Consider the following 15,904-nt stretch of genomic DNA (forward strand, 5'->3'; position numbering starts at 1 on the left):
ATTGTTTGCATCCCTTTAATTTATGTTCAATCTATCATGTTCAAATTTGAAGTGCAGTGAATAATTAGTGCCTCAGTATACCAGCTCCGTATTGTAAGCTTTTATTGCATCATTTAATTACATTCAAGATAACATTCTAGAATGTCAAGTGCAGGGATTAATAAAAAAAATTGTCAGATTGGTCTTTGATCATATTTGCTATGATTAGGCAATTTGAGTAAGTGTTTAAGGCTTACGGCCACACCAGCTTGAGAACGCCCAATCTCATCTGACCTTGGAAGCTAAGCAAGTTTGGGCCTGAATAGTACTGAGGTGGGACCCTACCTAGGAATACCAGGTGCTGTAAGCTTTTCTTGCATCACTTTAATTTACTTTCAAGCTGACATGCTCAAATGTGAAGTGCAGTGATTAATAAAAAAAACTATCTGTTAGCACCTGGGAATAGCAGATGCTGTAAGTTTTTTTTGCATCACTTTCATTTACTCTCCAACTCACATGCCTGAATGTGAAGTGCAGTGATTCCTCAAAAATCTATCTGTTAGCACCTTGGACTACGAGATGCTGTAAGCTTCTCTTGCATCACTTTAATTTACTTTCAAGATGACATGCTAGGATGTGAAGTGCAGTGATTAATTAAAAAAACTATCTGTTAGCACCTGGGAATAGCAAATGCTGTAAGTTTTTGTTGCATCACTTTACTTTAATCTGCAACTGACAAGCTTGTATGTGAAGTGTACAGATTAAATAGAAATATTTTAGTACCAGGGAATAGCAGGTGCTGTAAGATTGTATTGCATCCCTTTAATTTATGTTCAAGCTATCATGTTCAAATTTGAAGTGCAGTGAATAATTAACTCAAACTATCTGTTAGCACCTGGGAATAGCAGATGCTGTAAGTTTTTTTTGCATCACTTTCATTTACTCTCCAACTCACATGCCTGAATGTGAAGTGCAGTGATTCATCACAAAACTATATGTTAGCACATTGGACTACGAGATGCTGTAAGCTTCTCTTGCATCACTTTAATTTACTGTCAAGATGACATGCTAGGATGTGAAATGCAGTGATTAATTAAAAAAACTATCTGTTAGCACCTGGGAATAGCAGATGCTGTAAGTTTTTGTTGCATCACTTTACTTTAATCTGCAACTGACAAGCTTGTATGTGAAGTGTACAGATTAAATAGAAATATTTTAGTACCAGGGAATAGCAGGTGCTGTAAGATTGTTTGCATCCCTTTAATTTATGTTCAAGCTATCATGTTCAAATTTGAAGTGCAGTGAATAATTAGTGCCTCCGTATACCAGCTCCGTATTGTAAGCTTTTATTGCATCATTTAATTACATTCAAGATAACATTCTAGAATGTCAAGTGCAGGGATTAATAAAAAAAATTGTCAGATTGGTCTTTGATCATAATTGCTATGATTAGGCAATTTGAGTAAGTGTTTAAGGCTTACGGCCACACCAGCTTGAGAACGCCCAATCTCATCTGACCTTGGAAGCTAAGCAAGTTTGGGCCTGAATAGTACTGAGGTGGGACCCTACCTAGGAATACCAGGTGCTGTAAGCTTTTCTTGCATCACTTTAATTTACTTTCAAGCTGACATGCTCAAATGTGAAGTGCAGTGATTAATTTAAAAAAACTATCTGTTAGCACCTGGGAATAGCAGATGCTGTAAGTTTTTTTTGCATCACTTTCATTTACTCTCCAACTCACATGCCTGAATGTGAAGTGCAGTGATTCCTCAAAAATCTATCTGTTAGCACCTTGGACTACGAGATGCTGTAAGCTTCTCTTGCATCACTTTAATTTACTTTCAAGATGACATGCTAGGATGTGAAGTGCAGTGATTAATTAAAAAAACTATCTGTTAGCACCTGGGAATAGCAAATGCTGTAAGTTTTTGTTGCATCACTTTACTTTAATCTGCAACTGACAAGCTTGTATGTGAAGTGTACAGATTAAATAGAAATATTTTAGTACCAGGGAATAGCAGGTGCTGTAAGATTGTTTGCATCCCTTTAATTTATGTTCAATCTATCATGTTCAAATTTGAAGTGCAGTGAATAATTAGTGCCTCAGTATACCAGCTCCGTATTGTAAGCTTTTATTGCATCATTTAATTACATTCAAGATAACATTCTAGAATGTCAAGTGCAGGGATTAATAAAAAAAATTGTCAGATTGGTCTTTGATCATATTTGCTATGATTAGGCAATTTGAGTAAGTGTTTAAGGCTTACGGCCACACCAGCTTGAGAACGCCCAATCTCATCTGACCTTGGAAGCTAAGCAAGTTTGGGCCTGAATAGTACTGAGGTGGGACCCTACCTAGGAATACCAGGTGCTGTAAGCTTTTCTTGCATCACTTTAATTTACTTTCAAGCTGACATGCTCAAATGTGAAGTGCAGTGATTAATAAAAAAAACTATCTGTTAGCACCTGGGAATAGCAGATGCTGTAAGTTTTTTTTGCATCACTTTCATTTACTCTCCAACTCACATGCCTGAATGTGAAGTGCAGTGATTCCTCAAAAATCTATCTGTTAGCACCTTGGACTACGAGATGCTGTAAGCTTCTCTTGCATCACTTTAATTTACTTTCAAGATGACATGCTAGGATGTGAAGTGCAGTGATTAATTAAAAAAACTATCTGTTAGCACCTGGGAATAGCAAATGCTGTAAGTTTTTGTTGCATCACTTTACTTTAATCTGCAACTGACAAGCTTGTATGTGAAGTGTACAGATTAAATAGAAATATTTTAGTACCAGGGAATAGCAGGTGCTGTAAGATTGTATTGCATCCCTTTAATTTATGTTCAAGCTATCATGTTCAAATTTGAAGTGCAGTGAATAATTAACTCAAACTATCTGTTAGCACCTGGGAATAGCAGATGCTGTAAGTTTTTTTTGCATCACTTTCATTTACTCTCCAACTCACATGCCTGAATGTGAAGTGCAGTGATTCATCAAAAAACTATATGTTAGCACATTGGACTACGAGATGCTGTAAGCTTCTCTTGCATCACTTTAATTTACTGTCAAGATGACATGCTAGGATGTGAAATGCAGTGATTAATTAAAAAAACTATCTGTTAGCACCTGGGAATAGCAGATGCTGTAAGTTTTTGTTGCATCACTTTACTTTAATCTGCAACTGACAAGCTTGTATGTGAAGTGTACAGATTAAATAGAAATATTTTAGTACCAGGGAATAGCAGGTGCTGTAAGATTGTATTGCATCCCTTTAATTTATGTTCAAGCTATCATGTTCAAATTTGAAGTGCAATGAATAATTAACTCAAACTATCTGTTAGCACCTGGGAATAGCAGATGCTGTAAGTTTTTTTTTGCATCACTTTCATTTACTCTCCAACTCACATGCCTGAATGTGAAGTGCAGTGATTCATCACAAAACTATATGTTAGCACATTGGACTACGAGATGCTGTAAGCTTCTCTTGCATCACTTTAATTTACTGTCAAGATGACATGCTAGGATGTGAAATGCAGTGATTAATTAAAAAAACTATCTGTTAGCACCTGGGAATAGCAGATGCTGTAAGTTTTTGTTGCATCACTTTACTTTAATCTGCAACTGACAAGCTTGTATGTGAAGTTTACAGATTAAATAGAAATATTTTAGTACCAGGGAATAGCAGGTGCTGTAAGTTTTTGTTGCATCACTTTACTTTAATCTGCAACTGACAAGCTTGTATGTGAAGTGTACAGATTAAATAGAAATATTTTAGTACCAGGGAATAGCAGGTGCTGTAAGATTGTTTGCATCCCTTTAATTTATGTTCAATCTATCATGTTCAAATTTGAAGTGCAGTGAATAATTAGTGCCTCAGTATACCAGCTCCGTATTGTAAGCTTTTATTGCATCATTTAATTACATTCAAGATAACATTCTAGAATGTCAAGTGCAGGGATTAATAAAAAAAATTGTCAGATTGGTCTTTGATCATATTTGCTATGATTAGGCAATTTGAGTAAGTGTTTAAGGCTTACGGCCACACCAGCTTGAGAACGCCCAATCTCATCTGACCTTGGAAGCTAAGCAAGTTTGGGCCTGAATAGTACTGAGGTGGGACCCTACCTAGGAATACCAGGTGCTGTAAGCTTTTCTTGCATCACTTTAATTTACTTTCAAGCTGACATGCTCAAATGTGAAGTGCAGTGATTAATAAAAAAAACTATCTGTTAGCACCTGGGAATAGCAGATGCTGTAAGTTTTTTTTGCATCACTTTCATTTACTCTCCAACTCACATGCCTGAATGTGAAGTGCAGTGATTCCTCAAAAATCTATCTGTTAGCACCTTGGACTACGAGATGCTGTAAGCTTCTCTTGCATCACTTTAATTTACTTTCAAGATGACATGCTAGGATGTGAAGTGCAGTGATTAATTAAAAAAACTATCTGTTAGCACCTGGGAATAGCAAATGCTGTAAGTTTTTGTTGCATCACTTTACTTTAATCTGCAACTGACAAGCTTGTATGTGAAGTGTACAGATTAAATAGAAATATTTTAGTACCAGGGAATAGCAGGTGCTGTAAGATTGTATTGCATCCCTTTAATTTATGTTCAAGCTATCATGTTCAAATTTGAAGTGCAGTGAATAATTAACTCAAACTATCTGTTAGCACCTGGGAATAGCAGATGCTGTAAGTTTTTTTTGCATCACTTTCATTTACTCTCCAACTCACATGCCTGAATGTGAAGTGCAGTGATTCATCAAAAAACTATATGTTAGCACATTGGACTACGAGATGCTGTAAGCTTCTCTTGCATCACTTTAATTTACTGTCAAGATGACATGCTAGGATGTGAAATGCAGTGATTAATTAAAAAAACTATCTGTTAGCACCTGGGAATAGCAGATGCTGTAAGTTTTTGTTGCATCACTTTACTTTAATCTGCAACTGACAAGCTTGTATGTGAAGTGTACAGATTAAATAGAAATATTTTAGTACCAGGGAATAGCAGGTGCTGTAAGATTGTATTGCATCCCTTTAATTTATGTTCAAGCTATCATGTTCAAATTTGAAGTGCAATGAATAATTAACTCAAACTATCTGTTAGCACCTGGGAATAGCAGATGCTGTAAGTTTTTTTTTGCATCACTTTCATTTACTCTCCAACTCACATGCCTGAATGTGAAGTGCAGTGATTCATCACAAAACTATATGTTAGCACATTGGACTACGAGATGCTGTAAGCTTCTCTTGCATCACTTTAATTTACTGTCAAGATGACATGCTAGGATGTGAAATGCAGTGATTAATTAAAAAAACTATCTGTTAGCACCTGGGAATAGCAGATGCTGTAAGTTTTTGTTGCATCACTTTACTTTAATCTGCAACTGACAAGCTTGTATGTGAAGTTTACAGATTAAATAGAAATATTTTAGTACCAGGGAATAGCAGGTGCTGTAAGTTTTTGTTGCATCACTTTACTTTAATCTGCAACTGACAAGCTTGTATGTGAAGTGTACAGATTAAATAGAAATATTTTAGTACCAGGGAATAGCAGGTGCTGTAAGATTGTTTGCATCCCTTTAATTTATGTTCAATCTATCATGTTCAAATTTGAAGTGCAGTGAATAATTAGTGCCTCAGTATACCAGCTCCGTATTGTAAGCTTTTATTGCATCATTTAATTACATTCAAGATAACATTCTAGAATGTCAAGTGCAGGGATTAATAAAAAAATTGTCAGATTGGTCTTTGATCATATTTGCTATGATTAGGCAATTTGAGTAAGTGTTTAAGGCTTACGTCCACACCAGCTTGAGAACGCCCAATCTCATCTGACCTTGGAAGCTAAGCAAGTTTGGGCCTGAATAGTACTGAGGTGGGACCCTACCTAGGAATACCAGGTGCTGTAAGCTTTTCTTGCATCACTTTAATTTACTTTCATGCTGACATGCTCAAATGTGAAGTGCAGTGATTAATAAAAAAAACTATCTGTTAGCACCTGGGAATAGCAGATGCTGTAAGTTTTTTTTGCATCACTTTCATTTACTCTCCAACTCACATGCCTGAATGTGAAGTGCAGTGATTCCTCAAAAATCTATCTGTTAGCACCTTGGACTACGAGATGCTGTACGCTTCTCTTGCATCACTTTAATTTACTTTCAAGATGACATGCTAGGATGTGAAGTGCAGTGATTAATTAAAAAAACTATCTGTTAGCACCTGGGAATAGCAAATGCTGTAAGTTTTTGTTGCATCACTTTACTTTAATCTGCAACTGACAAGCTTGTATGTGAAGTGTACAGATTAAATAGAAATATTTTAGTACCAGGGAATAGCAGGTGCTGTAAGATTGTATTGCATCCCTTTAATTTATGTTCAAGCTATCATGTTCAAATTTGAAGTGCAATGAATAATTAATTCAAACTATCTGTTAGCACCTGGGAATAGCAGATGCTGTAAGTTTTTTTTTGCATCACTTTCATTTACTCTCCAACTCACATGCCTGAATGTGAAGTGCAGTGATTCATCACAAAACTATATGTTAGCACATTGGACTACGAGATGCTGTAAGCTTCTCTTGCATCACTTTAATTTACTGTCAAGATGACATGCTAGGATGTGAAATGCAGTGATTAATTAAAAAAACTATCTGTTAGCACCTGGGAATAGCAGATGCTGTAAGTTTTTGTTGCATCACTTTACTTTAATCTGCAACTGACAAGCTTGTATGTGAAGTGTACAGATTAAATAGAAATATTTTAGTACCAGGGAATAGCAGGTCCTGTAAGATTGTTTGCATCCCTTTAATTTATGTTCAAGCTATCATGTTCAAATTTGAAGTGCAGTGAATAATTAGTGCCTCCGTATACCAGCTCCGTATTGTAAGCTTTTATTGCATCATTTAATTACATTCAAGATAACATTCTAGAATGTCAAGTGCAGGGATTAATAAAAAAAATTGTCAGATTGGTCTTTGATCATATTTGCTATGATTAGGCAATTTGAGTAAGTGTTTAAGGCTTACGGCCACACCAGCTTGAGAACGCCCAATCTCATCTGACCTTGGAAGCTAAGCAAGTTTGGGCCTGAATAGTACTGAGGTGGGACCCTACCTAGGAATACCAGGTGCTGTAAGCTTTTCTTGCATCACTTTAATTTACTTTCAAGCTGACATGCTCAAATGTGAAGTGCAGTGATTAATAAAAAAAACTATCTGTTAGCACCTGGGAATAGCAGATGCTGTAAGTTTTTTTTGCATCACTTTCATTTACTCTCCAACTCACATGCCTGAATGTGAAGTGCAGTGATTCATCACAAAACTATATGTTAGCACATTGGACTACGAGATGCTGTAAGCTTCTCTTGCATCACTTTAATTTACTGTCAAGATGACATGCTAGGATGTGAAATGCAGTGATTAATTAAAAAAACTATCTGTTAGCACCTGGGAATAGCAGATGCTGTAAGTTTTTGTTGCATCACTTTACTTTAATCTGCAACTGACAAGCTTGTATGTGAAGTGTACAGATTAAATAGAAATATTTTAGTACCAGGGAATAGCAGGTCCTGTAAGATTGTTTGCATCCCTTTAATTTATGTTCAAGCTATCATGTTCAAATTTGAAGTGCAGTGAATAATTAGTGCCTCCGTATACCAGCTCCGTATTGTAAGCTTTTATTGCATCATTTAATTACATTCAAGATAACATTCTAGAATGTCAAGTGCAGGGATTAATAAAAAAAATTGTCAGATTGGTCTTTGATCATATTTGCTATGATTAGGCAATTTGAGTAAGTGTTTAAGGCTTACGGCCACACCAGCTTGAGAACGCCCAATCTCATCTGACCTTGGAAGCTAAGCAAGTTTGGGCCTGAATAGTACTGAGGTGGGACCCTACCTAGGAATACCAGGTGCTGTAAGCTTTTCTTGCATCACTTTAATTTACTTTCAAGCTGACATGCTCAAATGTGAAGTGCAGTGATTAATAAAAAAACTATCTGTTAGCACCTGGGAATAGCAGATGCTGTAAGTTTTTTTTGCATCACTTTCATTTACTCTCCAACTCACATGCCTGAATGTGAAGTGCAGTGATTCCTCAAAAATCTATCTGTTAGCACCTTGGACTACGAGATGCTGTAAGCTTCTCTTGCATCACTTTAATTTACTTTCAAGATGACATGCTAGGATGTGAAGTGCAGTGATTAATTAAAAAAACTATCTGTTAGCACCTGGGAATAGCAAATGCTGTAAGTTTTTGTTGCATCACTTTACTTTAATCTGCAACTGACAAGCTTGTATGTGAAGTGTACAGATTAAATAGAAATATTTTAGTACCAGGGAATAGCAGGTGCTGTAAGATTGTATTGCATCCCTTTAATTTATGTTCAAGCTATCATGTTCAAATTTGAAGTGCAGTGAATAATTAACTCAAACTATCTGTTAGCACCTGGGAATAGCAGATGCTGTAAGTTTTTTTTGCATCACTTTCATTTACTCTCCAACTCACATGCCTGAATGTGAAGTGCAGTGATTCATCAAAAAACTATATGTTAGCACATTGGACTACGAGATGCTGTAAGCTTCTCTTGCATCACTTTAATTTACTGTCAAGATGACATGCTAGGATGTGAAATGCAGTGATTCATTAAAAAAAACTATCTGTTAGCACCTGGGAATAGCAGATGCTGTAAGTTTTTGTTGCATCACTTTACTTTAATCTGCAACTGACAAGCTTGTATGTGAAGTGTACAGATTAAATAGAAATATTTTAGTACCAGGGAATAGCAGGTGCTGTAAGATTGTTTGCATCCCTTTAATTTATGTTCAATCTATCATGTTCAAATTTGAAGTGCAGTGAATAATTAGTGCCTCAGTATACCAGCTCCGAATTGTAATCTTTTATTGCATCATTTAATTACATTCAAGATAACATTCTAGAATGTCAAGTGCAGGGATTAATAAAAAAAATTGTCAGATTGGTCTTTGATCATATTTGCTATGATTAGGCAATTTGAGTAAGTGTTTAAGGCTTACGGCCACACCAGCTTGAGAACGCCCAATCTCATCTGACCTTGGAAGCTAAGCAAGTTTGGGCCTGAATAGTACTGAGGTGGGACCCTACCTAGGAATACCAGGTGCTGTAAGCTTTTCTTGCATCACTTTAATTTACTTTCAAGCTGACATGCTCAAATGTGAAGTGCAGTGATTAATAAAAAAAACTATCTGTTAGCACCTGGGAATAGCAGATGCTGTAAGTTTTTTTTGCATCACTTTCATTTACTCTCCAACTCACATGCCTGAATGTGAAGTGCAGTGATTCCTCAAAAATCTATCTGTTAGCACCTTGGACTACGAGATGCTGTAAGCTTCTCTTGCATCACTTTAATTTACTTTCAAGATGACATGCTAGGATGTGAAGTGCAGTGATTAATTAAAAAAACTATCTGTTAGCACCTGGGAATAGCAAATGCTGTAAGTTTTTGTTGCATCACTTTACTTTAATCTGCAACTGACAAGCTTGTATGTGAAGTGTACAGATTAAATAGAAATATTTTAGTACCAGGGAATAGCAGGTGCTGTAAGATTGTATTGCATCCCTTTAATTTATGTTCAAGCTATCATGTTCAAATTTGAAGTGCAGTGAATAATTAACTCAAACTATCTGTTAGCACCTGGGAATAGCAGATGCTGTAAGTTTTTTTTGCATCACTTTCATTTACTCTCCAACTCACATGCCTGAATGTGAAGTGCAGTGATTCATCACAAAACTATATGTTAGCACATTGGACTACGAGATGCTGTAAGCTTCTCTTGCATCACTTTAATTTACTGTCAAGATGACATGCTAGGATGTGAAATGCAGTGATTAATTAAAAAAACTATCTGTTAGCACCTGGGAATAGCAGATGCTGTAAGTTTTTGTTGCATCACTTTACTTTAATCTGCAACTGACAAGCTTGTATGTGAAGTGTACAGATTAAATAGAAATATTTTAGTACCAGGGAATAGCAGGTGCTGTAAGATTGTTTGCATCCCTTTAATTTATGTTCAATCTATCATGTTCAAATTTGAAGTGCAGTGAATAATTAGTGCCTCAGTATACCAGCTCCGTATTGTAATCTTTTATTGCATCATTTAATTACATTCAAGATAACATTCTAGAATGTCAAGTGCAGGGATTAATAAAAAAAATTGTCAGATTGGTCTTTGATCATATTTGCTATGATTAGGCAATTTGAGTAAGTGTTTAAGGCTTACGGCCACACCAGCTTGAGAACGCCCAATCTCATCTGACCTTGGAAGCTAAGCAAGTTTGGGCCTGAATAGTACTGAGGTGGGACCCTACCTAGGAATACCAGGTGCTGTAAGCTTTTCTTGCATCACTTTAATTTACTTTCAAGCTGACATGCTCAAATGTGAAGTGCAGTGATTAATAAAAAAAACTATCTGTTAGCACCTGGGAATAGCAGATGCTGTAAGTTTTTTTTGCATCACTTTCATTTACTCTCCAACTCACATGCCTGAATGTGAAGTGCAGTGATTCCTCAAAAATCTATCTGTTAGCACCTTGGACTACGAGATGTTGTAAGCTTCTCTTGCATCACTTTAATTTACTTTCAAGATGACATGCTAGGATGTGAAGTGCAGTGATTAATTAAAAAAACTATCTGTTAGCACCTGGGAATAGCAAATGCTGTAAGTTTTTGTTGCATCACTTTACTTTAATCTGCAACTGACAAGCTTGTATGTGAAGTGTACAGATTAAATAGAAATATTTTAGTACCAGGGAATAGCAGGTGCTGTAAGATTGTATTGCATCCCTTTAATTTATGTTCAAGCTATCATGTTCAAATTTGAAGTGCAGTGAATAATTAACTCAAACTATCTGTTAGCACCTGGGAATAGCAGATGCTGTAAGTTTTTTTTGCATCACTTTCATTTACTCTCCAACTCACATGCCTGAATGTGAAGTGCAGTGATTCATCAAAAAACTATATGTTAGCACATTGGACTACGAGATGCTGTAAGCTTCTCTTGCATCACTTTAATTTACTGTCAAGATGACATGCTAGGATGTGAAATGCAGTGATTAATTAAAAAAAACTATCTGTTAGCACCTGGGAATAGCAGATGCTGTAAGTTTTTGTTGCATCACTTTACTTTAATCTACAACTGACAAGCTTGTATGTGAAGTGTACAGATTAAATAGAAATATTTTAGTACCAGGGAATAGCAGGTGCTGTAAGATTGTTTGCATCCCTTTAATTTATGTTCAATCTATCATGTTCAAATTTGAAGTGCAGTGAATAATTAGTGCCTCAGTATACCAGCTCCGTATTGTAAGCTTTTATTGGATAATTTAATTACATTCAAGATAACATTCTAGAATGTCAAGTGCAGGGATTAATAAAAAAAATTGTCAGATTGGTCTTTGATCATATTTGCTATGATTAGGCAATTTGAGTAAGTGTTTAAGGCTTACGGCCACACCAGCTTGAGAACGCCCAATCTCATCTGACCTTGGAAGCTAAGCAAGTTTGGGCCTGAATAGTACTGAGGTGGGACCCTACCTAGGAATACCAGGTGCTGTAAGCTTTTCTTGCATCACTTTAATTTACTTTCAAGCTGACATGCTCAAATGTGAAGTGCAGTGATTAATAAAAAAACTATCTGTTAGCACCTGGGAATAGCAGATGCTGTAAGTTTTTTTTGCATCACTTTCATTTACTCTCCAACTCACATGCCTGAATGTGAAGTGCAGTGATTCCTCAAAAATCTATCTGTTAGCACCTTGGACTACGAGATGCTGTAAGCTTCTCTTGCATCACTTTAATTTACTTTCAAGATGACATGCTAGGATGTGAAGTGCAGTGATTAATTAAAAAAACTATCTGTTAGCACCTGGGAATAGCAAATGCTGTAAGTTTTTGTTGCATCACTTTACTTTAATCTGCAACTGACAAGCTTGTATTTGAAGTGTACAGATTAAATAGAAATATTTTAGTACCAGGGAATAGCAGGTGCTGTAAGATTGTATTGCATCCCTTTAATTTATGTTCAAGCTATCATGTTCAAATTTGAAGTGCAGTGAATAATTAACTCAAACTATCTGTTAGCACCTGGGAATAGCAGATGCTGTAAGTTTTTTTTGCATCACTTTCATTTACTCTCCAACTCACATGCCTGAATGTGAAGTGCAGTGATTCATCAAAAAACTATATGTTAGCACATTGGACTACGAGATGCTGTAAGCTTCTCTTGCATCACTTTAATTTACTGTCAAGATGACATGCTAGGATGTGAAATGCAGTGATTCATTAAAAAAAACTATCTGTTAGCACCTGGGAATAGCAGATGCTGTAAGTTTTTGTTGCATCACTTTACTTTAATCTGCAACTGACAAGCTTGTATGTGAAGTGTACAGATTAAATAGAAATATTTTAGTACCAGGGAATAGCAGGTGCTGTAAGATTGTTTGCATCCCTTTAATTTATGTTCAATCTATCATGTTCAAATTTGAAGTGCAGTGAATAATTAGTGCCTCAGTATACCAGCTCCGTATTGTAAGCTTTTATTGCATCATTTAATTACATTCAAGATAACATTCTAGAATGTCAAGTGCAGGGATTAATAAAAAAAATTGTCAGATTGGTCTTTGATCATATTTGCTATGATTAGGCAATTTGAGTAAGTGTTTAAGGCTTACGGCCACACCAGCTTGAGAACGCCCAATCTCATCTGACCTTGGAAGCTAAGCAAGTTTGGGCCTGAATAGTACTGAGGTGGGACCCTACCTAGGAATACCAGGTGCTGTAAGCTTTTCTTGCATCACTTTAATTTACTTTCAAGCTGACATGCTCAAATGTGAAGTGCAGTGATTAATAAAAAAAACTATCTGTTAGCACCTGGGAATAGCAGATGCTGTAAGTTTTTTTTGCATCACTTTCATTTACTCTCCAACTCACATGCCTGAATGTGAAGTGCAGTGATTCCTCAAAAATCTATCTGTTAGCACCTTGGACTACGAGATGCTGTAAGCTTCTCTTGCATCACTTTAATTTACTTTCAAGATGACATGCTAGGATGTGAAGTGCAGTGATTAATTAAAAAAACTATCTGTTAGCACCTGGGAATAGCAAATGCTGTAAGTTTTTGTTGCATCACTTTACTTTAATCTGCAACTGACAAGCTTGTATGTGAAGTGTACAGATTAAATAGAAATATTTTAGTACCAGGGAATAGCAGGTGCTGTAAGATTGTATTGCATCCCTTTAATTTATGTTCAAGCTATCATGTTCAAATTTGAAGTGCAGTGAATAATTAACTCAAACTATCTGTTAGCACCTGGGAATAGCAGATGCTGTAAGTTTTTTTTGCATCACTTTCATTTACTCTCCAACTCACATGCCTGAATGTGAAGTGCAGTGATTCATCAAAAAACTATATGTTAGCACATTGGACTACGAGATGCTGTAAGCTTCTCTTGCATCACTTTAATTTACTGTCAAGATGACATGCTAGGATGTGAAATGCAGTGATTAATTAAAAAAAACTATCTGTTAGCACCTGGGAATAGCAGATGCTGTAAGTTTTTGTTGCATCACTTTACTTTAATCTACAACTGACAAGCTTGTATGTGAAGTGTACAGATTAAATAGAAATATTTTAGTACCAGGGAATAGCAGGTGCTGTAAGATTGTTTGCATCCCTTTAATTTATGTTCAATCTATCATGTTCAAATTTGAAGTGCAGTGAATAATTAGTGCCTCAGTATACCAGCTCCGTATTGTAAGCTTTTATTGGATCATTTAATTACATTCAAGATAACATTCTAGAATGTCAAGTGCAGGGATTAATAAAAAAAATTGTCAGATTGGTCTTTGATCATATTTGCTATGATTAGGCAATTTGAGTAAGTGTTTAAGGCTTACGGCCACACCAGCTTGAGAACGCCCAATCTCATCTGACCTTGGAAGCTAAGCAAGTTTGGGCCTGAATAGTACTGAGGTGGGACCCTACCTAGGAATACCAGGTGCTGTAAGCTTTTCTTGCATCACTTTAATTTACTTTCAAGCTGACATGCTCAAATGTGAAGTGCAGTGATTAATAAAAAAACTATCTGTTAGCACCTGGGAATAGCAGATGCTGTAAGTTTTTTTTGCATCACTTTCATTTACTCTCCAACTCACATGCCTGAATGTGAAGTGCAGTGATTCCTCAAAAATCTATCTGTTAGCACCTTGGACTACGAGATGCTGTAAGCTTCTCTTGCATCACTTTAATTTACTTTCAAGATGACATGCTAGGATGTGAAGTGCATTGATTAATTAAAAAAACTATCTGTTAGCACCTGGGAATAGCAAATGCTGTAAGTTTTTGTTGCATCACTTTACTTTAATCTGCAACTGACAAGCTTGTATGTGAAGTGTACAGATTAAATAGAAATATTTTAGTACCAGGGAATAGCAGGTGCTGTAAGATTGTATTGCATCCCTTTAATTTATGTTCAAGCTATCATGTTCAAATTTGAAGTGCAGTGAATAATTAACTCAAACTATCTGTTAGCACCTGGGAATAGCAGATGCTGTAAGTTTTTTTTGCATCACTTTCATTTACTCTCCAACTCACATGCCTGAATGTGAAGTGCAGTGATTCATCAAAAAACTATATGTTAGCACATTGGACTACGAGATGCTGTAAGCTTCTCTTGCATCACTTTAATTTACTGTCAAGATGACATGCTAGGATGTGAAATGCAGTGATTAATTAAAAAAAACTATCTGTTAGCACCTGGGAATAGCAGATGCTGTAAGTTTTTGTTGCATCACTTTACTTTAATCTGCAACTGACAAGCTTGTATGTGAAGTGTACAGATTAAATAGAAATATTTTAGTACCAGGGAATAGCAGGTGCTGTAAGACTGTTTGCATCCCTTTAATTTATGTTCAATCTATCATGTTCAAATTTGAAGTGCAGTGAATAATTAGTGCCTCAGTATACCAGCTCCGTATTGTAAGCTTTTATTGCATCATTTAATTACATTCAAGATAACATTCTAGAATGTCAAGTGCAGGGATTAATAAAAAAAATTGTCAGATTGGTCTTTGATCATATTTGCTATGATTAGGCAATTTGAGTAAGTGTTTAAGGCTTACGGCCACACCAGCTTGAGAACGCCCAATCTCATCTGACCTTGGAAGCTAAGCAAGTTTGGGCCTGAATAGTACTGAGGTGGGACCCTACCTAGGAATACCAGGTGCTGTAAGCTTTTCTTGCATCACTTTAATTTACTTTCAAGCTGACATGCTCAAATGTGAAGTGCAGTGATTAATAAAAAAAACTATCTGTTAGCACCTGGGAATAGCAGATGCTGTAAGTTTTTTTTGCATCACTTTCATTTACTCTCCAACTCACATGCCTGAATGTGAAGTGCAGTGATTCCTCAAAAATCTATCTGTTAGCACCTTGGACTACGAGATGCTGTAAGCTTCTCTTGCATCACTTTAATTTACTTTCAAGATGACATGCTAGGATGTGAATTGCAGTGATTAATTAAAAAAACTATCTGTTAGCACCTGGGAATAGCAAATGCTGTAAGTTTTTGTTGCATCACTTTACTTTAATCTGCAACTGACAAGCTTGTATGTGAAGTGTACAGATTAAATAGAAATATTTTAGTACCAGGGAATAGCAGGTGCTGTAAGATTGTATTGCATCCCTTTAATTTATGTTCAAGCTATCATGTTCAAATTTGAAGTGCAGTGAATAATTAACTCAAACTATCTGTTAGCACCTGGGAATAGCAGATGCTGTAATTTTTTTTTGCATCACTTTCATTTACTCTCCAACTCACGTGCCTGAATGTGAAGTGCAGTGATTCATCAAAAAACTGTCTGTTACTTCCTCCGTATACCAGAT

General features: G+C 36.1%; 13 pseudogenes; all 13 read left to right on the top strand.

Moving 5' to 3' along the window:
• The first annotated feature begins 230 nt into the window (after positions 1 to 230).
• LOC145646436 (5S ribosomal RNA) lies at positions 231 to 349 on the top strand (annotated as a pseudogene).
• Positions 350 to 1,454: 1,105 nt separating this feature from the next.
• On the top strand, positions 1,455 to 1,573 carry LOC145646438 (5S ribosomal RNA; annotated as a pseudogene).
• A 667-nt stretch (positions 1,574 to 2,240) lies between these two features.
• LOC145646439 (5S ribosomal RNA) lies at positions 2,241 to 2,359 on the top strand (annotated as a pseudogene).
• Positions 2,360 to 4,010: 1,651 nt separating this feature from the next.
• Positions 4,011 to 4,129, top strand: LOC145646440 (5S ribosomal RNA; annotated as a pseudogene).
• Positions 4,130 to 5,779: 1,650 nt separating this feature from the next.
• LOC145649024 (5S ribosomal RNA) lies at positions 5,780 to 5,898 on the top strand (annotated as a pseudogene).
• Positions 5,899 to 7,004: 1,106 nt separating this feature from the next.
• LOC145646441 (5S ribosomal RNA) lies at positions 7,005 to 7,123 on the top strand (annotated as a pseudogene).
• Positions 7,124 to 7,789: 666 nt separating this feature from the next.
• On the top strand, positions 7,790 to 7,908 carry LOC145646442 (5S ribosomal RNA; annotated as a pseudogene).
• A 1,105-nt stretch (positions 7,909 to 9,013) lies between these two features.
• On the top strand, positions 9,014 to 9,132 carry LOC145646443 (5S ribosomal RNA; annotated as a pseudogene).
• Positions 9,133 to 10,237: 1,105 nt separating this feature from the next.
• On the top strand, positions 10,238 to 10,356 carry LOC145646444 (5S ribosomal RNA; annotated as a pseudogene).
• A 1,106-nt stretch (positions 10,357 to 11,462) lies between these two features.
• Positions 11,463 to 11,581, top strand: LOC145646445 (5S ribosomal RNA; annotated as a pseudogene).
• A 1,105-nt stretch (positions 11,582 to 12,686) lies between these two features.
• LOC145646446 (5S ribosomal RNA) lies at positions 12,687 to 12,805 on the top strand (annotated as a pseudogene).
• Positions 12,806 to 13,911: 1,106 nt separating this feature from the next.
• LOC145646447 (5S ribosomal RNA) lies at positions 13,912 to 14,030 on the top strand (annotated as a pseudogene).
• Positions 14,031 to 15,135: 1,105 nt separating this feature from the next.
• LOC145646449 (5S ribosomal RNA) lies at positions 15,136 to 15,254 on the top strand (annotated as a pseudogene).
• The last annotated feature ends 650 nt before the right edge of the window (positions 15,255 to 15,904 follow it).

This window comes from Electrophorus electricus, chromosome 13, assembly GCF_041902795.1.
Source record: "Electrophorus electricus isolate QZ-2024a chromosome 13, ASM4190279v1, whole genome shotgun sequence".
Classification (NCBI taxonomy): Eukaryota; Metazoa; Chordata; class Actinopteri; order Gymnotiformes; family Gymnotidae; genus Electrophorus; species Electrophorus electricus.